This window comes from Halichoerus grypus, chromosome 2 (genome assembly GCF_964656455.1).
Source record: "Halichoerus grypus chromosome 2, mHalGry1.hap1.1, whole genome shotgun sequence".
NCBI classification, from domain to species: domain Eukaryota; kingdom Metazoa; phylum Chordata; class Mammalia; order Carnivora; family Phocidae; genus Halichoerus; species Halichoerus grypus.
The window spans coordinates 129,927,785-129,952,193 of NC_135713.1; the positions used below are offsets into that span (position 1 = coordinate 129,927,785).

A 24,409-nucleotide genomic window follows, 5' to 3' on the forward strand; every position below is an offset into this window, starting at 1 on the left:
AATTGTGTCATTAAAAAGATTATGGGTTATGTCTAGAGCTAGACCAAAGTATGAGAAGCATGCAAAATCCAATCAGGACTACAAAAAATAGGAACGTTTGCAGGATCCCAGGAGGCAGTAAATAGCTTAATAGAATCCAATCAAAGAATGAAGGAAGTTATTTGCAACAAGGGTGAGGGTGCAGAATTCTAGCTACACCAGTTAGTTGATTAAAATTGATTTGATGAGTGGCATGGGTTTGTTGGCACAGTTTATATAAAAAAGACACTGTCCATTTGTGACTCCAGTGAAATCATGGAGATGTAGAGCTCATGTCTTACTTCCTGGTCTTAAATTTCTAAACAATAAGTAACTGTATGAAGGTCCTAGAACTTTGATTTAATAACTTCACTACACTTGAGATGATAAATCTCCATTAATTAAGCCTTCATATTCAGGCAGGTTTAGAATTAAATATGAATACAATGAAGTAAACCAAGCCCATGGTACTTAGGCTTTCATATAAGCATTTTACACAATCATTAGGAAAAGGTATATATTTGTTTATCTAAGAGATTTGCACTTGGGACTCCCATTTGAAATATGTATTTGGTTTAGATATGTGATAAATGGAAACGTGTAATAGAATTTGAATACTTTTAAAAACCAGTTTGGTACTACTTATGAACAATTGTGATTCACATTCATATAATTTATTTGATCTGTAAGAGTTATGTAGGAGCTGAGGAAGATCTTATTTGCTAGGGTTTAAGTATGTCTGCTCAAACATCTGAAATGCTCACCAAAAATTAAATCTATTAAATATGTAACTTAAAGTTGGGATGTATTTAAGGGTTTAAACAGAACTACTTAAGTGATTTTAATCCTCAGTTTCCTGCTCTGTAAAACAAGGGAGTTAGTGTTCAACATGAGTTAATTGAACATTAACAAAAATATATGATAGTGATTTTTCTTGTTTTATGTAACAAGTATTAGATTTTTTAAAAATATTTTTTATTTATTTATTTACGATCGAGAGCGAGAGAGTGAGAGAGAGCATGAGCAGGGAAGCAGAAGGAGAGGGAGGAGCAGAGGGAGAGGGAGAGGGAGAAGCAGAGGGAGAGGGAGAGGGAGAAGCAGGCTCCCGGCTGAGCAGGGAGCCTGGCTTGGGGCTTGATCCTAGGACCCTGAGATCATGACCTGAGCCAAAGGTAGACGCTAAACCGACTGAGCCACCCAGGTGCCCCAACAAGTATTAGATTTTTAAGTGAAAAATGTGGCTGTTGATCTCAAAGGCTTAAGAAAACATTAAATCAAAAATTTTTTGAGCATTAATTTAAAACCTAAATAGCTGTAAATTACCCTTTCTGAACACAAATGGAACAGCCAGCATAACACTTTATACTGTTGATTTTCCCTTCCCTAATTTGTTTTTCCACTGCCGCCGAACAGTTTTTTGTTCTGCCCCAATACTTCTTTTTCTTCCAAGCCCATGTGAAGTTCTGCCTCTTCAGAATATCTTCCTTAAAATCCAGCTTTCAATGATTGCTTCTTGCTTTGAGCTTTCAGTACTCTTTTACTGTTTCATTCACTTTGGACTGACCTGTTACAATTTTTCAGCCAAAACAGTGTCTCTTAACCACCTGGAAGGCAACATCTTTGCATTTTTATGCCTCTGGTGCAATATTAGAGAGTTGCTTGCATCAGATCCTTGACTGGGTGATTTTATGTAAGATGTAGTCTTCCTCACTGTTTCTCTTCTTATCAGGGATTAAAATCTCTTCCAGAAACCATCCCCACGTGCTTACTCATAACCCAGTGTCGTAACCCAGTCTCTACCCAGTGAGGATGGGTTACCATGTTCACTTAGAGCAATTAGGCTTTATACCCTAAGGCTGGGTGAGAAATACAAGTCATTTTATGTGGAATCCCACTATTACCATGATTCATTGGACAATCTTTAGAATCCATGTTGGGAATGTCACTTTCACTGTCTGAGCCTCAGTAAAACAAGGGAATTAGTGTTAGACTGGATCAGGGAAATCCAGCTCAGAAGACACCTTGGCATATGAGAGATGTTCAGAATTTCCCTTCATTCTAGTGGGGATTTTGTGGGGCTCACGTCCATTCTTACTTGATTCCAGCAACTGCAATCAAGGTACAGAGGTGGAAAAGGCGGGAAGAAATTTTTCTTTTCTTTTGTCTTCAGGTAAATCCACTTTTTCTTTCTTTTCTTTTTTATTTTTTAAAGATTTTATTTTTAAGTAATCTCCGCACCCAATGTGGGGCTCAAATTCACAAGAGTCACATGCTCCAGGGACCTAGCCAGCCAGGCGCCCCAACCCACTTTTTCTTCATCTAACTTTACTTGTTGTCACAGCCTTGTATTATCTCGAATCTTAACATACTTCTATTATGATAGCTTTGAAGGAATTCAAATCATGATCTTCAGTACTAAAACCCTTTTGTTTAAAAGATGTCTTTGTGGCTGGCTTGTCTGCTATTTTAAAAGCACTAGGGTACTTAACTATTCCAGCTGCTAAATAGGACAGGTGTCTGATGATCCTCAGAGCAGTTGTCTAAAAATAGAACTCGAAGCTGGAATACATTCTCTGGCATTAGCCATAGGCAATCACCACTATAATTAATGTAAATGAACGCCGGATAGCTTTTTTTGTGAATTTTAATGCAGCACTAGATTTTCATTGTTTACGAAAAAAAATTGAGTTAAATCTTAGAGATTCGAAACTAGGGTTTATGAGTTAGGGGAAATTTTTTCGGCTTATTGCAAAAAGGGTAAGGCAAAACCTTACCCTTTTTGCGTGTCAGAGGATGTCCATTTGATCTTTTTCCTGCAAACTTCTTTGTGTGTGTCAGAGGATGTCCATTTGATCTTTTTCCTGCAAACTTCTTAATGTAAATGGCATGATGAGATGTTTTTCTTGGACTCCATGAAGATGATGGGCATAGAGGCTGAAAGGTGGGTGGAAATGGGGGTTGGGGAAGAGAAGGATGTATTTTGCAAGGTTATGGAAAGCTGGTGGAGATATGAGAACAAAAGGAGGGGCATTTATTTCGCATTTACGTTGAACCCACGAATATCTCAAGCACTTGATTTGCATGATCTCACATAATCACCGTAGAAACCCTATAAAGAAGGTACTGTTGTCCTCATTTTACAAAAGGATAAATTGATATGATTAAGAAAATTTCTCAAGCTCACACAGTTTTTAACTGACAGAAGTAGGATTCAAACCCAGATTTAACTAATTTCAAAGCCATGCTTCTAACCACTGGGCTATACTGCCACCCACGGGGTTATAGTTGTATTTTTTAAGAAGTGTTTTTGACATATGTTATCTCTCATTTTAATGTCAGAGAGGTTCAGTTTGGGTACTATTAAAGACTGTGGTAATATCGTAAAATAGTGTACAAAAACACCCAGGTATGTGGATTGGCATAAAAAGTATCAAAATAGCCAAGCTCAGTGGAGGATGAGGAACTCTTACCAGACATCGATTATTTTGGGGATTTGGGAGTGGGTTGGAGAATGGGAAGTTGTATAATATAACGGGGAGATAATGTAGTACTTAGGACAAAAGAAATGGAAATCGGTAGAAGTTAGAGTTCAGCGAAAAAAGAGGGAAAGAAAGATACTGGAGAGGAGTGATGAATGTAGCATGAGAGAACCAAGATGGCAGATCAGGCATTCAGGGGCTCCTGACAGCAGGGGGAACAGAAGTCACGTATAAGCCGGAAACCAGAGTTGGTGCAAAGATACAATCCCTATTGTTAAAGCCAGAGATAAGAGCCAGGTAAATGAAGAATTTGGGTCCCATAAAAAGGAATTGTAAGGGCTAGAAGGAGGAGGAGGTTTATGGAAAATATTATGTGGTACTTTAAAGCTTGACTGGCCATCTGGAGCAAAAGCAACAAGCCTGAGCACGTAATTAAACTGACTGAACAATGTTAACCATAGTACTATGGTTTTATAGTCATATGCACTTGGTCTATAGGAGTTGTGAAAAAAGCATCAGTGGATGTGGAGCCCAAGGATTTGGGTCAAATACTGGATAGGCTGTTTACTGTCAAGCTATGTGACATAGTACTAGTCACTTATGGTCTCTGAGCCCTTTTCTTCAGCTATAGGATGGGTGGTTGATTGCATTAAATACGATTAGGTATGGAAAACAGCTAAATACATGGTGGTACTGCATTGTTTTCTATGGTACTATTTTTAAGAGATTTTAAATGAAAAATAATGAAATTATACATTAAAAGATCCCCAAAGTATAAAAAGGTATACAGTGAAGAGCAATTCTCTATCCACCTATAATAGTCAGTGGATATTCTATACAGGTGCTTTTTCCACTTAATAATATATTCTGGAGATCATTTTATAATAGCACATGGAATCATGCTTGATTATTACAGTGGTTTGAAAGTATTGATTTATTTAACCACTTCTCTTTTGATGGACACTTAGGTTATATCCAGTCTATTACCAACTGCTGTACAATGTAAAATCACATTGCAATTTCACAAACATTAAATACTTAGTGTATATAAAGCCCTATTTTTAGCATTAAAGATTTATTTGTTTATTTGAGAGAGAGAGAGAGAGAGCCTGAATGGGGGGAGCGGCAGGGGGAGAGTGGAAGCAGATTCCCCACTGAGTGGGGAGGCTCCATCTCAGGACCCTGAGATCATGACCTGAGCCCGAACCAAGAGTTGAATGTTTAACTGATTGAGCCACCCAGGCACCCCTATCTTTAGCATTCTTTTTTTTTTTTTTTAAAGATTTTGTTTATTTATTTGAGAGAGAGAGAATGAGAGAGAGAGCACATGAGAGGGGGGAGGGTCAGAGGGAGAAGCAGACTCCCTGCCGAGCAGGGAGCCCGATGCGGGACTCGATCCAGGGACTCCAGGATCATGACCTGAGCCGAAGGCAGTCGCTTAACCAACTGAGCCACCCAGGCGCCCCTATTTTTAGCATTCTTAAATTAGACGTGTTTCTTGCCATCAAACAGCTCTTAACCTAGCGTATATGGTTGGCTGACTATGCATGGCCTGTGCAGAAGAATACAATCCTTAAACTAATTAACATTGCTTTACCCAGAAATGCCTTTCCCTGTCTCCATATTGCCACTTTACTTAGAAAAACCCCAGTCTGTCTTTCTCTTTACATAAGATATACAGAATCCCACCCCCAACTCAGCTGTTTTTTGGTCCCTTTATATTTCTCGACTCTCTTTTATCTTTGGTAGGAGAAGCAAAACTTTACCTCCACCCATCTTAGGTGTTCAGCTGGGACTCTTTAGCAAAAAACAAACAAACAAATAAACAAAAACAAAAACAGATTAACAGGAGAAAAACAAAGAACTCCTTAAAGTGGGCAATGCACACCATGGGGGAGAAACGTAAACCAAAACTAACTGAAAATGGCAGCTAAGAATTCTAGGTAATAGCTTAAAAGGGCGGCTTATACAGCATATTTAACAAAGAACAAGAAATGTGTAAAGTAATGATAGGAGAAAGGAAACTAGTTTTAGGCTTCCAAGCATGAGGAACCATGGGAAGGTGAATATATAGGGGGGAATGATGGAATAAGTTTTGTTTGCAGTTTCCTTTGGTGCCATCTCTGGGCTGATAAGAATGTCTTCTTCCCTACTGGTACAGGCAAGGTATCTTTCACATGGGATTTTTATATTCTCTTCCAGGAAGAAAAAGGAGGATCAGTGTCTTTCTTGCACATGCAATTTTTTTTTAAGTATCTTTAATACAAAATAATCAATACGCAAAAGTGGATCACGTATTCTGGTTTTCTTTAGTACCAAAGGTTTGCACACCAGTGAAAAGTGTTGTAGAGGATCTGTGAGCTCTCTCACCCTTGGAACTATGGATCATCAACATGAGAAAAAAAAATGGAGGTACAAATGCCACTGCAATATGCAATTGGCATGTAGATTACAGATGCAGCTATGATTGAAAACCCTGTGGATATACCTGCAGCAGTTAAGAGCTTGGACTTTGTTGTTGGACAGGACTTCCAGCTCTGGGTCCTATTGTGTCTCAGCTTGCCTATTTCTAATGGTAGAGAAAAATGCACATCTCACAGATCTGTGGTGAGGAAGAAGTGGGACAGTAAATGGAAAACATAATCTATATCCCTGCATACAGTAATCACTTGATAAATTGAGCTATTACTGAATTTTTGCTAGGAATAAAAACTGACTGTGAGTTAGTGAGAAAAGAGAAAGTACAGGTCTAATCAGCTTCACTGGGTAAGCATGATTATAAATATGCTGTTTTCCTTGGGTCTAAAGAATAAATCTTTCCAAAATTTATTGCATAGATCAGGAAAAAAAAAAAAAAAACCCTGTGGATATAAACCAAATGCAGGTAAATATAATAAAATATATAAAAATAAAACATAATAAAAAAATGATAACATTATTGATAATACCTAAAATCCTCAAAATAATTTCCTTTTAAAAGCGTTTTAATACATACAGTCCAATCCACCAGATAATTGGATAAATAAAGGGACTCTTGTAAATGCTTGGGAGGCAGAACTTTATCGTTATAATTCTGAGGAAATAAAGTTAAAATAAACTTCAGGGTTTTAGAATCATAGAATTTTAGTGCTTGACAGAATTTGACAGTGTGATCAGGTGGTTCTAAAAGTTCTATGAGTCTTAGATACCTTGAGAATCTGATAGAAGCTCTATTTCCTCTCCTTAGAAAAAGAAAATTTACTATATAATTTTGGAGGGTCCACAGATGTGCTGAAGCAAATCCATGGCCTTCTAGAGCAGTGTCTTATTTTATTTTTAAATAGCTTTATTAATAGAGATGTAACTTAAATCCCATAAAATTCACCCATTTTCAGTGTACAATTTAATGAACTTTAGTATATGTGCAGAGTTATACAATCACCAACATGATCTAATTTTAGAATCTTTCCATCACACTGAAAAGAAATCTTAAGTCCATTTACAGTCACACCCCATTTCTACCCCAGTCCCAGGCAACCACTAATGTACTTTCTGTCACTGCTGTATTTTTAGGGCTGAATTTTAATTTTTTTTCTTCTATCCATAATAAAAATACGTTTAACATCCAACTCATAGAAGCACATGCAGACACAACAAAAGTTTCATAGAACAATGCTCTTATTCTGTGTAATATACTCTGATATATGCCATTCCATTACAAAAATCGATTTTATGATCCACTGAGTTACAACCTCCGGTTTGAAAAACTCTGTCCTAGAGGGTCCACCCTAGGTAAAAATAAAACCAAACTGAATCCTGAAGCAGATGGCATCCTTATTTAACAGCTGAAGAAACAGTTCCAGAAATGTGACTTGCCCAAGACGAAGTCAGGATTAGAAATCAGTTCTCTTTTGTCCTTCATTACTTGTTCTACCTCTGATTTCCATGAGATAAAAACACAAAAGAGGTTTGTAAAAAGTCATAAAAGATTGCTAAGTGTTCAGAAGAAAAAAGTGTTCGTGTGCTATAGTTTGGGGCAGGAAAAAGAAACTCGGTTCTTCCTAGGGGATCGGGGGAGTCCGAATGGCACAGCGGTGAGCGGTTGCTGTGGACCACGCAAGAAAGGCACACCTATTGCAAGGTGACCAAAAGCATACCCTGGAGGCCAATTGCTTAATTGCCCAGTGTAGTGTTCAGGTAATTACAGCTGAAGCCAAGCAGCCTTTTCCACTGAGATGGCTCCTGTGGCTCTCTTGCCCAGGAGGTTCTGGCAGGAGCAAGGATGCTTATAATCTTCTTCAGTGGCTGCAGCCTGCTTTCTGCAGTGCCTGTGGACTGGCACCCCATCTACATTCAGAGCACATGCCTACAAGGGCATCGTCATCCTTATTTGCTTTTGCTGCAAGTTGAAATGTTAGCTCTCCATCAACTGAATATTCAATGTGATGATTATGAAACTTATTGCCTGTGACCCATATTTTGCATAACAAGTAGCAAATTGGCGGGTGATGGTAGGTTCCAATGTTAAGAATTCAGATGTTGAGCAGATAATCACTCCAGTAATTGATAATAACTGTGAAGAGGGTTATGAAGGAAAGGTACAGAGCCCCCTGAGATCACATAACAGGGGGTTACCTGGCTAGACCTGATGGATGATGAAATCCAAGCTTCTAGTCATTCTAGTTTACAAGATGGGCTCCTTGGCAGGAACATGTATGATTAAACACTCTGTCAACCGAAGCAGTTATGGACAAGTGTCACAAAGAATGAGAATTCCATTTGAGATTCCAATCCTAGAACATCTTAGAATCCCTTGCTCCTAGGAATAGAGCTAAGGGTAAATTAGAGAATGTGTTCTGTTGCTCTTCTTGTCCAAAGGAAGAACCAGATATGCAGGAATTAAATGCAGTCTGGCTTGAATGGAGTGTGAAGGGACTTAGGGAATAATAATTTTTAAAAAAAGGATGAAAAGTTCTTGTAGAGAATTAGGAAATAAGAAAACCAGGAAACACAGGATTCCAATAAGATGGCAGAGAACTGATACTGGAATGAGGAGACTAAAAAGTAGAAGAACGTGACAAGAGGAAGGGGAGATAAAAATCTATCCCAAGGAGGAGTATGAGCCTCTTCATACTGAGAAGTGTGTGATAATCTGGACTATCTGCAGAAGAAATAACATGCACACTTCCAACAATAAGGATGAATTAATAGTTGGCTCTTGAGAAAGGAGGGCAGGAGAATGTGAGTTGGAGGAGAGGGAAAAGGAAAAGAATGTGAAACTGAGAGTAGACTGCTGACCTGGGAAGAATCGTGATTCATCAAAGAGGGCCTTAAGCATTGGGGGCCTTAAAATTAACCTTTTGAGTGAAAAATGAAAGATATGATTCTCTCTTTGTGGCTATATGCAGATTTGATGTGGCCCATCGCTTGTCTTGCCCCAGGGCCACAATTGGGGTGGCAAGTTTAAAAAGACTTGTTGAGCCCATTTTTGGAAAAGAAATCAGTTTGGAAACATATTTGGGCAATAGTTTCCAGAAAAAAAAATTGATGTACTTTAGGTGTAGGAAAATTGTCATTCATTTTTTTCCAGTTAAGTTCTGTGACTTTACTTGAGTGATAAGGATTTAAAAGATAAGGATTCGAAAATGGGATCTGGGATCTGAAAATGGGGATTTAGGTCTTTAAATCATGGTTGCAAATATATAGGAGGATAGACATTTGGCTGGGGGCAGGCACATCTTCGTAGAATGGAGAAGAATGCATTTGCTTGGTCTAAAGTTTTTCGAACTGAATATGGAGGAGATGAAGAGAAGATGAACAGAAACGCCCAGCCCTCTGGGGAAGTGCTGTTGACATGGAAAGAATATTGTGGGAGCTTGTCAGGTTTTGATAGTTGGCAAGGGTCCAAAAATAACACTTGAAGCCTTAGACATCCATCCCTTGTGTGATATGACTATAGATAGCAAGCAAGGTGAACAAAATGAGCCTGAGATTATAATCAGCAGGTGTGAATTCAGATGCATCACTCAGTCTGTCATGTCAGAGCCCTCATTGGACAAGCACGATTGGCAGGGCAGGGCGAGAGGAAAGGTGATGTGCGTTAAGAAGCTACCTACCTGGGAGGGAATCTTTGTACCTGCTGGTGCAAGCACCTTTGAGAACAGGAGAGAGGATGAAGCAAAAGAAAAATGTCTCATTGTTCTACAAGTAGTGTCAAGGCCATCTGGTGAGTTAGATAAAATGAATAATGCATTTCTGATCCTGATCCTAAAATATTCACAGAGAAAATATATGGTAGTGGTGGAGGGTTTCAGATAGCTAGTCATCTGCCTAGGTGTCTCACATGGTTAAAGTTAATCAAGTTCTGGTCTGTCAATAAGGACAAGCACATTGACCAGAAAAGTCATTTCTGTAAGTCAGTGGTACTCTTTCTTATGCAATGTGGGTCATTTGATGGCTTCAACTCATGTGCACAGTTTTTTATACCTGGAGAACCACCAAGACTAACACCAGGTTGCAGCTCTCACAGAATGTAAATGAAACTTGGGCTCAAGAGTCAACTGACTAAAACAATCAAAATAATCTAAAATTTTATCTTCCCAATTAAAAGAAGAAAGTCTCTTCTATTTATCATTCAGATAGTATGTGGCGTCTGCCCCCTTCCTTTTCCATTCTAATGGAGGACAGGTTTTGATTTTCCATTCAACATTACATGACATGCAGAGAAGGGTGTAAGAGCACTGCAAGAAGGGAAAATGGTGTACTGGACATCGGTCTTCAAAATAGTGTGCTAATTAGATGAAGTAAAAAGACCAGTGTGACTATAGTTGGCTGTAGTGTTGATTCGAGGAGGGAAGTGGCGGGAATTGACCTTGGATAGATAGTTGGCAGTCAGTTTGTGAAAGTCATGAGTGCCAAACCAAGTTGTTGGAGTTTTATGTTCAAAGTATTGGAACTCCGGAAATGTATGAGTGGGAAATGTCAAGTTGAGAATGATCTTTAGGAATATTAATTGGGTTGCCATTGCTAGGGTAAATTTGAGGACTAAGGGCTTTGGAAAGATACTGAACATAGGGAAACCAGATAGGAGAAGAGTATAACAGTGCAAGCCTGAGCTGGAAGAGGCTGGCAAGATAGGGGCAATGGAAAAGAGATGGAACAAAGATGATGTAAAAGAAGAATTGTCAGGGTTTGGTACGTGAGAAAGAGGGAGGCCAGACTATGCTGAAATTTTGAGTTCAGGTGACCAGGGTAATGAAAGAGAAGATGAAGAATGAAATTATAGATATATGACTTCTTGGTGATAGCAGGAAATCCAAGGGTAGGAGTCCAGGAAACAGTGTGAGATGAGAGAAAGCAGAAAGCGTCCAAAGTTGAAGGTAGAAATACAGATTTTGAATTCATTTTCACAGAGCGAATAGCTGAAGCTACAAGTATGTAAGTTTTTTTTTTTTTTTTTAAGATTTTATTGATTTATTTGAGAGATAGAGCACACAAGTTTGGGAGGGGGAGCAGAGGGAGAGGGAGAAGCAGACTCCCTGCTGAGCAGGGAGCCAGATATGGGGCTTGATGGGGGGGCTCGACCCCAGGATCATGACCTGAGCTGAAGGCAGGCATTTAACTGACTGAGCCACCCAGGCACCCTAAGAATGTAAATTTTAACAAAAACATTCATACTGTTAGAACTGTTTTTTTGCCAAATACTTTTCCTCCAGCAAATATGGTCTAAGGTAGGTTTTCATGCCTTTATCAGTCAAGGTTTAGTTGTAGACAACAGAGTCTAAGCAGAAAGTCGTTGGCTGTTAAGAGGTTTGTGAAATCATTGTGGAGGAGGGAGATGAAGAAACAGACTGTAGGCTGAGCTTCTAGGAACGACTCTCCAAACCTCATTACAGAACTGGGCATCCAGATGAGCTGCTGCAGCCTCCCTCCACTGGGGCCAGGAAGACCCTGGATCAGGGGGCCCCTGTCACTGCTGCTGACCACATGACAATGTTGGGTCTGCCACAGACCTTGAGAGGAAAATGCTCATGGAACCCTGCCTCTCTCTCTGAAGGTCTTTCTGAACCATAATCCCAAACCAGAAATTTAAAAGGACCAGGGCATTTTGTTTCTAAGTTTTCCAGCTTTTACATACTAGAAGGGATTTGGCATAAATGTTGAGTAAGCCAATCCACAAAATTTAACATAGTGTTTCAGCCTTGTTTTATAGTGAATACCTGTTGTCAAGTTGGACCTTTGGTTTGTACAACTCTCTTAATCAGACCAATGGGACTGCAGCCCTGATCTTTCTGTAGGCACAACATCGATGTTTCTTTGTTATTAGCATATTCTCCACAGAACTACTAGTTCAGACATGACAGCAAAGGCCAAGATTCTGAGGTTGTGTCCAGGATCAATGGAAAAGCAGGTCAACATTGATTAATAATGTCTACCCAGGGATGGGGAGAGGGCAACAGTACCTTTTATTTGCCATCTCCATACTTCATTGCTTCATTAGTGATAAACTTATTGCTTTGTGACTATAGACCACTATTCTTACATGTTAGAAGAAACAGCTTCTCCAACATTTTAGTGGCTGAAAACGTTTTCTACTAGTAGGATGCACACTAAGTCCTAAGTACCCCGAGCATACTATGTTGTTATTTTAACTATTTTTTTTAAACTCTAGCTTATCCAGTAGTACCCACCCTGCTTCCTTACGACTCGTCTGCTGATTTTGCCCTATCTTTTTCTGGAATTGCTGCCTCAGAAGGGTCAGGTTCCTCTGTGGGAGGAGGAAGAAATGGCATCAGGTGGTGTGGGTAAGGCTAGGAATGGCCTACAGTGAGCAACTTCCAATTCTGAAGAAGGGAAGTAATGCTAGCCTGAGGGGATGAACTCTTCTGCTTCTGCTGGGAGGGATTTCCTCACTTACAGGGACCTGGTGGAGTCAATCTTAGGTCTTCCGAATGTCTCTTTCTGCCCCTTGGTACTCATACTTGAAGGTCCCCTGCTCTCTGATGCTTCACTGATGACCTCTTCCCATCCCCATTCCAGACAGAATTCGCCACTCCTTTTCTCTGTTTTTTCATATTACTTGGTACACACACCCTCTGTTGTAGCAAATAGCGGATGACGATTTTTTTTTTTTTTTAAGTAGCCTCCACGCCAATGCGGGGCTTGAACTCATGACCCTGAGGTCAAGACCTGAGCTGAGATCAAGAGTTGGGTGCTTAACCGACTGAGCCACTCAGGCGCCCCTCAAATTACATTTTTAATTGTTTATGTACATGTCATGTTTTCAAGTTGAGCTGCTCAAAGGTAGAGGCTGCTTTTGTAAAACTACTACTGATTGAGCATTTTATATATGTTATCTCTTTTGGTTCCTAAAATAAACCTAAGCGGAAATAGGCAAAGAGCAGCTAAATATCATGCTGCATTGTAAGGTAAATGCTTGGCAGAAACAGGGATGAAAGTAGGTCATGTTTTATGTGTATACGTAGCCCAGTGCTTGGCATTGGGCATGGGGGGGGGTGCCAATAAGTGGTCATCAAATGAGTAAGTAATTAAGTGAATAAACTATATCCTACAAACTACAAGGAAGGCTTTTGATTTCTAGCTGTAAACATGTCCTTTCAGTTACTCTCAGAGCTCTGAGTGTGCTGCAGACTTTAATTCAAACCAGACCTCAATACCTAGGAAGAGGAGACTATAGCACAAAACAAAATTATCAGAAACAGTACAGCTAACCACCTCACTTAAGGTCATCTAGTGAGCCTGGCATTCCCAATAATGTGCTTCTCATCATATTGATTATTTGAAGATTCAATTTAAAATGTTAATACTGCAGTGTCAGAAACGTACAAACGTGAAGAGAAGATGGAATAAAAGAAGGCTTCGTTTCATCATATCAATTAAGCTTTGTCACGCACTGTGTTCAGACGAGAGCTTTTCTTTTGCTAAATAAGACCCACCTAAGGAACTTTGATGGGAAACTTACTTCCCCATGTTTGTACAGTCTTCCTTGATGACTAATTTTTGGTACCATTATCTTCCAGTGCCCCAAAAGAGTAGGTTGCTCTGATTTTAATGAACAAAGGTATTTTACAACTAGGTTGGTTTTCGATCTAATGATCTATTGTCCGCTGGTGTAATTAATAAATGGCAGTCAGGTGTCTGAGTTGGTTTTTGGCTTGGCTTTTCTGCTGTGATGTGGGTTTTTCCATCACTAGGTCTTCTTTCACAATTACCATTCAGAGGGGGGGAGGTTGGGAGTGGCCGTGTGCTTCCAGGGTGCTGCACCAGGAATGCTGAACTCTATTCCCCAGGGTTCATGAGCTCACCCTGTTTCCATGTGTCACCGCACATGTGTTGGATCCTGGTGGAAAAATAGTTGGGTTTGAGTGGAAATAGCAGGGAGTGGGACAGCTGCATTTCAAAGCTTTTCATTTCCTTTTCCTCTGCATCTAGCATATGGCTCAAATAGCATTGCTGACTGTATAGTTCTGTGTAACTTCCCCCGTCATTTAGTTTTCTCTTTCACCCCTGTGCTGACACCGTCCCTAATCCTAAAAGCCAAATCCCATTCCCATTGTCTGTCTCTTAGGAATATGAGTTTTATTTTGATTCACACAATTTAAGATATTCAGGCTCTAAGGAATTCTGATGTAACCTAGGAGTATTTTTCAAATGATCATCCACTGTAAAATTTTTTTTCTTTACCTTTTTTTGGAGGGAGAGTGGGTAGAGGTTTGGGAAGAGGCAGTAAGACATGATGAACCTGTGGTAGTAGAAGTGGAGATTTGTTTTCTGGTCCTAACTCTGCCTCTGATGAAATGACTATTAAACTTTTGTGTCTGTAGAACAAGAAAGTTGAAGCCTAACTGGATAACTTCTAAAATCCTTTACAGATTAAAAAAAAAAAAAAAAAAGATTCTGGGATTTTATTTATTTAGTTTTAGATTTTTGTTTGTTTCCTAGAATTTGAGTAAAATAGAATTTGGAGGAGATACAAAGTATGAATAGGACTGTTTTTATACAATATGGATTTTCTATCATAAACACATTCTCTATCGATTTGTTGTTCTGTACATTTTCTGTGAATCAAATTCTTTAAAATTATCTGTAGTTCACAATGTGTTTAGATCTGTTGGAATATAATTAGATCCACTTGAATGACTTTCAGATTGACCATTAAACAGTCTCTGGAACTATATTGGTTTATTAAAACAGGACCTTAGTGTCTTCTTAAGAAGACATGGAATCCTTTATGTTAGGAAGAAACTTACTAGAATAGATTAGTCCGGGAATTTGTGCTCAGGATTCTAGCTTCTATTACCCCTTCCCCTCCTTAATTTTGTACTTGATTTACTACTTTAGCCTTCAACAATCACTTTGTTTCTCTCGGCCACAGATGCCCAGCTAATAAATAGTGGCATTAATTCAGAATTACGTAGAACTTAAGGGTTACTAAATAAATTTCGGTAACATGTTTTGAGATATTCCAATAAAAAGTGATAAGGACAACGTCTTATTTTAGTTTCACTTTCCTCTTCATGCTATTAAAAACATTCAACATGGGAAATACTGTTTCTACCTTCCAAGCAGAACTTTTGAGGATGTTGATGATATTAGCAACACTTTTTAAAAGAAAAATCCATCAGATATTTATTAAGTATAAGCACTCACATTATTTATTAAGCTGCAAATCATTAGTATTAAGTTCCCCCCCTGTTTTTCCTGGGAACTCTCCAATTTCTTTGCATATCTTGGTGATTAAAGGTATCCTATATCCACTAACAAGAGAGTGACTTCACTTTGTGCCAGATAGAAACTCTAATTCTCCTTCGAGAGTATAAATTATTTTATTTTGTGTAGAATGGATCAGAAGCACATCTTTCTTAGTTCTATGAAGGCCGCTTTTATCCAAGGACCTTTATTCCCTGGCCTAATTTAGCCATAAGCATCCTTTAAAGATGAATAGTACTGATGATTGATAAATAAAATCTGCATAGAGATATAGCTAGTCACAATCCAGAGACTCTGTTCTTTATCTTTGCCAGGGGATTTTCAAATCCACATGTCTTTGCAGATTAAATACTTATCTCCTGGGATGAATAATTTAAAACATCAAAAACTTACTTTGCTTTGAAGTGGCTCGTATGTGACCTAACTACATTATTGTCATCCAGATCCCTTTATTATTTCATTTTTTCACGGTTTTCAAATGGTACAACAAATTGAAGTTCTGCTGGGTCAGGAAGATGGACATTTTCTCTGCTGATGTGGTGGTGGTGTTAACTTGCCTGTAGGCATGTTTAACCTCCAATTAAGGAGAAATTGAATAGAGTATAAATACATCTACTTTCAATGAGATATATTGATGAGATATATTTCTCTGCTGAGGTTTGAGTGGGGACTGTCTCAGTCTGTTGAGACTGCTATAACAGAATACCATTGACCAAGTGGCTTATAAGCAACAGAAGTTTATTTCTCACAGTTCTGGAGGCTGGGAAGTTCAAGACTGAGGCACTTGCAGTAGGCCTTCTTTCTGGTTCCTAGATGGGTGTGTTGTTGCTATGTCCTCACATGATGGACAGGGCAGGGGAGCTCTCTGGGGTTCTTTTAGAAGGACACTAATCCCATTCCTACTCACCTTCCAAAGGCCCTTTCTCCTAATTGGGAATTAGGATTTCAACATACAAATTTGGTGGGAGACATACTCAGTCTATAGCAGGGACATAATTGGAGGACTCTTTAAGAAAAAACAGGAAAAAAAAATTTTTTTTTTTAATTAAAAAAAAATTTTTTTTTTTAATTAAAAAAAATTTTTTTAAAACAACAAAAAAAGAAAGAACAGGAAGTACATATGAAAGTGAATATATATTTAGAAAAAGAAACCATAAACATGTAAAATTTAAGAGCTGACAAATGCCACGAATTAAATTAAATTAAATTAAGTACCTGAAATTAAATTTCCCTTTCCCCAGTATTTTTGGGTGTATGCTCTTTGATTACCTCTTCACATGGGGTGCCTGGGTGGCTCAGTCGTTAAGCGTCTGCCTTCGGCTCAGGTCATGATCCCAGGGTCCTGGGATGGAGCCCCGCATCGGGCTCCCTGCTCTGCGGGAAGCCTGCTTCTCCCTCTCCCACTCCCCCTGCTTGTGTTCCTGCTCTCGCTATCTCTCTCTGTCAAATAAATAAATAAAATCTTAAAAAAAAAAAAAAAGAAATGATTACCTCTTCACATATCAACAAATTTAAAATTTTTATATCACTTTTTTGTAGAGAAAATAGAATGATCTTTTCACTCGAATGGTTGATTGAAATTTGTTTTTTATCATTGTTAGTTTACAGAAGTTTCTTTATTTCCACAACCCAGTTTTAGTCACGAAAAGTATAGGTTGTTGTCAAATTTAGGAAACCTCTAAAAGTTTCATGCACAAATGTACTCTCTGCAGCATTCCTCCAAACACAGAAATTGCAATAAACTTTATTTCATGCAACCGCCATCGAAAGGAACAAAAATATGGTGTGTTTATAATTGTATATGCTGCCTTATTAAGTATATGCCTGACAGAAAGAAAACTACTTTCACTAGTCATTTACGTAAGGAACTGCAACTTCCACTCACAATTTTACAAGTCTGATGACTGGGAGAGTTTTCTAAAGACCAGCTCTGACTCCCTGTTTCCTTCTTCAGCCACATCCTTCTGTTGCCGGGTACCGAGGACACGTTATGTCACAATATAACCTCTAGCTCTGTATATTTGCGTTGTGATGCCAGTGAGCACGGGAAGCATCAGAAATATTCCTGAAAGCCATTTCTTACACGAGGATGGCTTGCAATAATATTTATACATGGAAGTGATTGTGAATCCATGAATGTATCTCATTGATTGTAGATGTATTTATACATCTACATATACATACATCAATATATCTCATTGAAAGTAGATGTATTTATACTCTATTCAATTTCTCCTTAATTGGAGGTTAAACATGCCTACAGGCAAGTTACCACCACCAAAATGACAAGTTAAGTGACCGCTGGGACACAGGAGTGGGAAAAGACAGTGGTCTTAACTAATTGCTGTTAGAAGATGTCACGTTTTTATATTTTACAGAAATACAAAATCCTCTGAGCACATTGCTGGCATCTCTCCCAGAGCTTGGAAGGTACCTATGAAAGTGAGGATTCTGAACTGTGTATGCTATTAACGTCAAAGAAAACCTGAGTCTAGCCAAGTGCCTGGGCTTTTTGCTTTTGGAAATACTGTTCTTTATATCTCTGGTCCAGGTATAAATACCCCTTAGAGGCACCAGAGCGCAGTGTGGATAACAGTATCTGCAATCATCCTGGGAGGAGTAGACATCTCTCTTTCCCCGTCCTTTTGTTTCTCGTATTCCCAGAGCCTAGCATTATACTTCGTACACATCGTGTGGAGAAGCAGGGAGATGGGCCCGTTTTCAGGGTTCAAACCCCCTTTCACAATCTGGGTTTTGGAAAATTCGTTTATGTTTATGAGTCTCACTTGTAAATTGGAGTTAATAACCCATACCTTTAAAGGTTTCTGTGAGGGACACCTGGGGGGCTCAGTTGATTAAGCATCTACCTTCGGCTCAGGTCATGATCCCAGGGTCCTGGGAGTCCCGCGTGGGGCTCCTTGCTCAGCGGGAAGCCTGCTTCTCCTTCTGCCTGCTCTGTCTGCCGCTCTCCCTGCTCGTGCTCTCTCTCATTCTCTCTCTGAAAAATAAATAAATAAAATCTTTAAAAAAAAAGTTTCTGTGAGAATCCGTGGTAATGCAAGTAATTAGTTAATTTTTGTGAGCCTTGGTATACTCGTTTACAAAATGAAATTAGTAACACCGATCTTGAAAGGTTGTTTTGAGGATCTGACATAATACATATAAATTAACCTGCACAGTGCTTGGACTATAGATAGCATTGGCCAATAAATCATCACTGCTTGTGGGAAAGGCTCACCAAATATTCTTGAGTTCTTCTACGCTTCTCAGCCTACCTTGCTGGGAGGGTTGGCATCACGTGACTACGTCTGACGAATGAAATGTGAAGGGAGAAGTGGCATTTTTGGGCCAAGACAGTTCAAAGCCAGTAATATATTTTCTGCAACTCCTTCTACCTCCATAGCAGCACCCTTGATGATGGTGTAGCTAGAATATACAAGGAGCCTGGATCCCGGAGTCACTATCAAAGGACAACTTCAACGGGAGGACTTCTGGACTGTATTGGACTTTGTGAGAACATGAAATAAAAGTTGATTGTGTTAAGGCATTACGGTTTGGGTTTTTGTTTTTTTTTATTACTGTAGCTTAGCCTAGCATTATATGTGATTATTACTGTTGTTCTTGTTTTTATTGGTATTACTTTTGAACTGAACAATTCACGAACATTGGTGCTTTTAGTGATACATGGAGCTGGAGTACTGGCTCCTGTACTCGGTAATGGGGACATAAAAATGTTCCTGTTGCACATAAAACCCCTGGTTCTTCCACAAACATAGATTCCAAGGAGGTCAAACTAAAATAAAATAGGAAGGAGAAAAAAGTGCATTAAATTTTCCACTGGGCTCACCAGCTAATCCTCTTTATTCAGGTTATTTCCTTGAAACCCTGACTCTAAGAGTCAATGCATATTTTCATGACTTATTAAAAAATGACGTCCTTTTCTACTAAAGTTTTAGAAATGATGTTTCCTCCCTTCTAAATTTCATTGGCTCAGCAGTGCTCCGTGCCTTAATAAGAGGTCTAATTAAAGTGTTGTGCAACACTACCTTTGCCATTAAGAATAAATTCCATAATCAGAAATTCTCAGATGGGCAGCTGGGCACTCAGAGTTTAGCCAGCAGCAGGGACTAGCATGGAGTCAATATCCGTGTTTTTATTTTTGGAGGGGCCATCGCTTAAACTACATTGAAAACCGCCATTTAACCACTTTTTTTGATGGTGTGACTCAAAAAATGATTCCAGATGCCAGTTCTCTTTGGGAAGACTGGTAGAAATGCTAGCTTGATGGGCTGTTCCTTTGATCCTTTGCAGTTGTTACCAAGAGCTTCCAGAAATAGACATAATGCAAGGGACCAGTGGAAACTGTGGCAAGGCGTCATTACCTGCAAGAGTTAGGACATGCTACCCCCAAATATGCCATTTTGGAATCTTGATTATTTTGAGCTGAGGGCACCTGTAAACAGCAGATGCAGGAAGAGCTCTCTGACTTAGCCTTTTCTTTCTTTCGTTCTTTCTTTCTTTCTTTTTAAGATTTTTAAAAATCTATTTGAGACGGAGGGAGAGAGCCCATGAGCAAGGGGGAGAGGCAGGGGAGGAGGAGAAGCAGGCTTCCCGCTGAGCAGGGAGCCAGATGCGGGGCTCGATCCCAGGACCCTGGGATCACGACCTGAGCTGAAAGCAGACGCCCAACTGACTGAGCCACCCCAGGGCCCCTGACTTAGCCTTTTCTACCTAAAAACAGGCCATGAACAAGATAACCTCCCTGTACCAGGAAGAGAAGAACTTATTCTTATGGACAGAGAGTGGGAACTGAGGCTGAAATGGAGCTGTGCAAACAAATGTACTCAGATAACCTCATCTTCTACTAGTTCTGCCTCTCCCTGCATCTCCTTGTACTTCCCACAATTTACTGCCTCCAGCTCAGACCTCTTCGTCTTATTATTTTTCACAATTTATCATTTCTTTGTCCAAAAGGTATAAATGCTTTCTGCTCCAGTCACTTCTTCAGGTTTTCATTCTCTTGTGGAGTCCATTGCACCCCCTGCCCCTGCATGCACATAGGGGAAGGGAGGGAAAACTGAATGGGAAGAAATCAGAGAGGGAGACAAACCATGAGAGACTCTGGATTCCGGGAAGCAAACTAAGGGTTACAGAAGGGAGGGGGAGGGGGTGGGGTAGCCGGGGGATGGGTATTAAGGAGGGCACATGATGTGATGAGCACTGCGTGTTATATGCAATTAATGAATCACGGAACACTACACCAAAAAGTAATGATGTAGTGTATGCTGGCTAAATAAACATAAAAGGAAACAAAAACAAAAAACTTGCATGCTTTTCTCCTATTAATCTGCCTAATATCCATTTAATTCTTAAGCCCAGCCAGAGACCCTAAGGGGGTAGAGGAGCATTTTTCCTCCCCTATATAACCAAAGTAATGTCAATTTGGAAATTCATGTCAGGCTCCAGAAGAGAGGCAATTCCACAGGTCAGGAGATTAGGAAGTGAGGCGGGACGTAAATGCTTTGGGATATAGGCCCTGAACCAACGAAGAGAGCTGGATCTCGTTCTTTCTGAATGCTGCCAGCACACCTGGGAAGGTGGCAGACAGGCAGCAGGGGTGAGGGGCAGGCTGCAGGCTTAAGGATATGGAATTAAGTTAGACTCTCAGCCCAGTTTGAGAAAAGAGAGAATTCTTTTGACACGTAGGAAAAGTGCTAATGTTCATTAAAGATGTTATAAAAGAAATATATGTGCATGAACTTAAAAAGTAGTATCACTTGACTGCATTTGAGGTTCAGGGGGGTTTCATAACTTTAGGCTAAATATAGACAGAGGGCTTTATTATATTAAGTATATATTATATAATATATATATTAAGTATATATTATATACCTAACCATGTTAATATGGTCTTTGGTGCCAGACATTCCATGACAGAAAAAAGAGCAAAGACAGAAACAGACAAACAAACACACAAACCAAGCAAAAAAATTCCCACACATCTACTGAGACTCCTTAAATCTCCAAATGAGCCATTCTGATGTAGAAATTCTTGGATAGTTGTAACAAGTGGGTCTAACTTAAAAACTCTTCTGGACAATCATGAGCTATGAATATACATTCAGAAGGATTTGAAGAAATCTACATAATAAATTGCAGATACATTTCTAATAGGGAGAAATGCAGAGGAAAAGAAGAGGCAGGTATTCTGAAATTACGAAGTCTTTGTGATGTCTTATCAGCAGAATCACCGTCCAGAATGACGCTAGCTTTGCTTTACTCACAGTGGACACCTAGTTCCCCTGAAGCAAATAAGAACACCTCCAGGAAAAGGAGAAGAAAATACCCCCCCCCCCTTACAGGCTGTAGTGCTTCTCCCACTTTCCAGAGTAGCTGCCTCCTGCCAGAGACCTGCCCGTGGTCCTCCCTCAGGTCAGCTCAGTCTGGTTGACCACCAGGCTTGCTAACTACCTCGGCTCCAATTCTTTCCTAAAGCGGTGGTTTGCAAGATCTAGCATCGGAATCACCTGTCCAGTTTATTATAGCACAGCTATAATGTGCTAGCCCCACTCCCAGAGTTTCTGGTGTAGTCGTTCTGGGGTGGAGGTCCGGAACTGTCCTCTCCAACAGGTCCCCTGGAGATGTCGTTGCTGCCGGTCGGGCAGTCACCCTTGAAGAAATGCTGTATTGATATATACAGTAGAAGTACTTTTATAGCAAATTATATTTATTACCAAAGTGAATCCTTTTCTGTGATCCTGGAGCATGCCTACCAATGACTTTTTCTTGCTTGATGCTGAGTGCTTAAAATGTGTCTAAAATGTGTGCATTATCAAATGACTGAATCTCTCAAGTGTTGGACAAAACTTACAGGGCCAGATTTTCTAATTTTGTCCTTTATCGCCTTTCTTTTTTGGACTTTAAATACAATTTCACCATTTGTGCTCCAACCCTGTATCCCCGGACTTTGGGGAAAAGACTCTCTTCCTCTCCAGCCATCTGTTTATCAGGGACGGGCTCTTTCTTCCTTGTTTTTCCTCTTCACAAGTAAGGATGATAGTCTAAGAATACATTAACTTCAGTAAAATCATCGTAAATAGACAAGATACTATAATCTGTTCTGCTTATCTCACCTCCATCTCAGAAATAGCACTACTCCGTCCTAGCTGTTTTTCTATTATTTGATCTTCTATTGTTTTTTCCTCTATGGAAAATATGATATCATCCTTACAGATGAGAATCTAGTTTAATTCCTTTTATTAGTTCTGAAAATTCTTTTTTCTTTTCTCCAGGTTCATGACATGTTAGCATCAGTCATTTTTGTGTCACACGGTGTCCCAGCTTGCGTTTTGCATTTGCTTATTTTCATTATATATATATTTTTTTACTGTGGTAAAATGTACATAGCAAAGTTTACCCTTGTAACCAATTTCAAATGTATAATTAGGTGGCGTTAAGTACATTTACAATGTTGTGCTACTATCTATCACCAATATCTTTTTCCCAAACCTTTTCGTCATTCCAAAGAAACCCTGTGCCCATTAAACACTAACTTTTCATTCTCCTCTCCCACCAGTCCCCAGTAACACCTATTCTACCTTCCGTCTCTGTGAATCTGCCAATTCTAGGTACCTCCAGATAGTCAGTGGAATCCTACAATATTTCCTCTGTTGTGTCTGGCTCATTTCACTTACCATGATGTTTTCAAGGTTCGTCTCTGCTTTTATAATCTGTATTTCTTCTTAGATCTCTCCAATAGAGTTTGCATTTTCTGTCGTGTTCTTTCTCACAAGAAAGCTTTTGTTATTTCATGATCCACCTTGCTTCTTCCCCTCCTCGCCCCACTCCCCACTTTTTTTTTTTTTTTTTTGGAGAAAATTGAGTCTACCTATACCGAAGGTAAGGATTCTGGAATCATTAATTTTGTTCAGCTTTTACTAGCAGGTGAATAGAGTTTTGTGTGCTGATTATTCATTTTGCAACTCAGGAGCTGGGTTTCTCTGAAATCTCTGCTCTCATCTTGATGCCTAGCCAGCCACAGCAAGTAGAGTCATCCCAGAACATTTTAGGTGTCTCTGAGAATTTTTCCAAGAGCTCTTTCTAGACCCTTTTAGAATAATCTCTAAAGCTGAGGACCTCAGAAATAGGGAAAAAAAGGAAATGTAGGGGTACCTGGGTGGCTCAGTTGATTGAGTGTCCAAATCTCGGTTTCAGCTGAGGTCCTGATCCCATGGGTCATGGGATGGAGGCTCACGTATGGGCTCCGTACTCATCGGGGAGTCGGCTTGAAGATTCTCTCCCTCTCTCCCTCCCCCCACTCGTACTCGCAGTCTGTTTCTGTAAAATAAATAAATAACTGTAAAAAAAAAAAGAAAGAAAGAAAAGTACCTGTTAAAAGTCATATTGCGTAGGCCTTATCTGCAACTCAACCACCTCTTTAGCCTTTAAAGTGGCTACTGTTTTTTTCTCAAATAATGAGTGAAGATCCCTGCTCGGCAGGGAGTCTGCTTCTCCCTCTGACCCTCCTCCCTCTCATGCTCTCTGTCTCTCATTCTCTCTCTCGCAAATAAGTAAAACCTTAAAAAAAAAAAAAAAAAAAAAAAAGTCAAATAATGAGTGAAGAAAGTTAGGTGCTAAGTGCTAAGGTGGTGGAGAAGTTTAAAAGATGGGAGAGACCTGCATTTCGTCTCAGATGGGCTGTGCCTCCCGTGTGACAGGGCAGCTCCCCACGAATCTCTGTCAAAGGGGAGAGAACCTACAATCTCCTAGATCCAGTTAGAACTGGAGATTACCGCTGCTTTTGATTACATATGAGTTCAGGCTGTGTATCAATTTGTTCAAGTTGTGGAGAATTTAAGGCTGCCTCCAAGGAAAGTAACTAGTACAGCTAAAAGCACTAGATCAAAAGAAATCAAGTTTTCACCAATAGCACTGGGTTCCTTTACAGTCTTTAAAAGTCACACTAACTTATAAACTGCTTGAAAATTAGGCTGTGCTCAATGACTGCCCAACTATCAGTTAGAGGATATCTAGTATCCAATCAAAGAGTGTTTTTGTTCATAATTATCTCATATATATATAGATAGATAGATACACACAACTCTGTACACATAATTTGAAAAAGTCTAGGTAGCTACTAGTTTCTTCTTCTTTTTAAAAATTGCTTATTGGGGCGCCTGGATGGCTCAGTCGTTAAGCGTCTG

General features: G+C 39.5%; 1 long non-coding RNA gene across 1 annotated transcript in view; it reads left to right on the forward strand.

Moving 5' to 3' along the window:
• The window catches only part of LOC118546518 (uncharacterized), a 69,708-nt gene extending 50,958 nt beyond the window's left edge, over positions 1 to 18,750 (forward strand). The window contains exon 3 of the long non-coding RNA XR_013445850.1: positions 18,610 to 18,750. This is a non-coding gene — a long non-coding RNA (uncharacterized LOC118546518). The remainder of the gene's footprint in view (positions 1 to 18,609) is intronic.
• Positions 18,751 to 24,409: the final 5,659 nt, after the last annotated feature.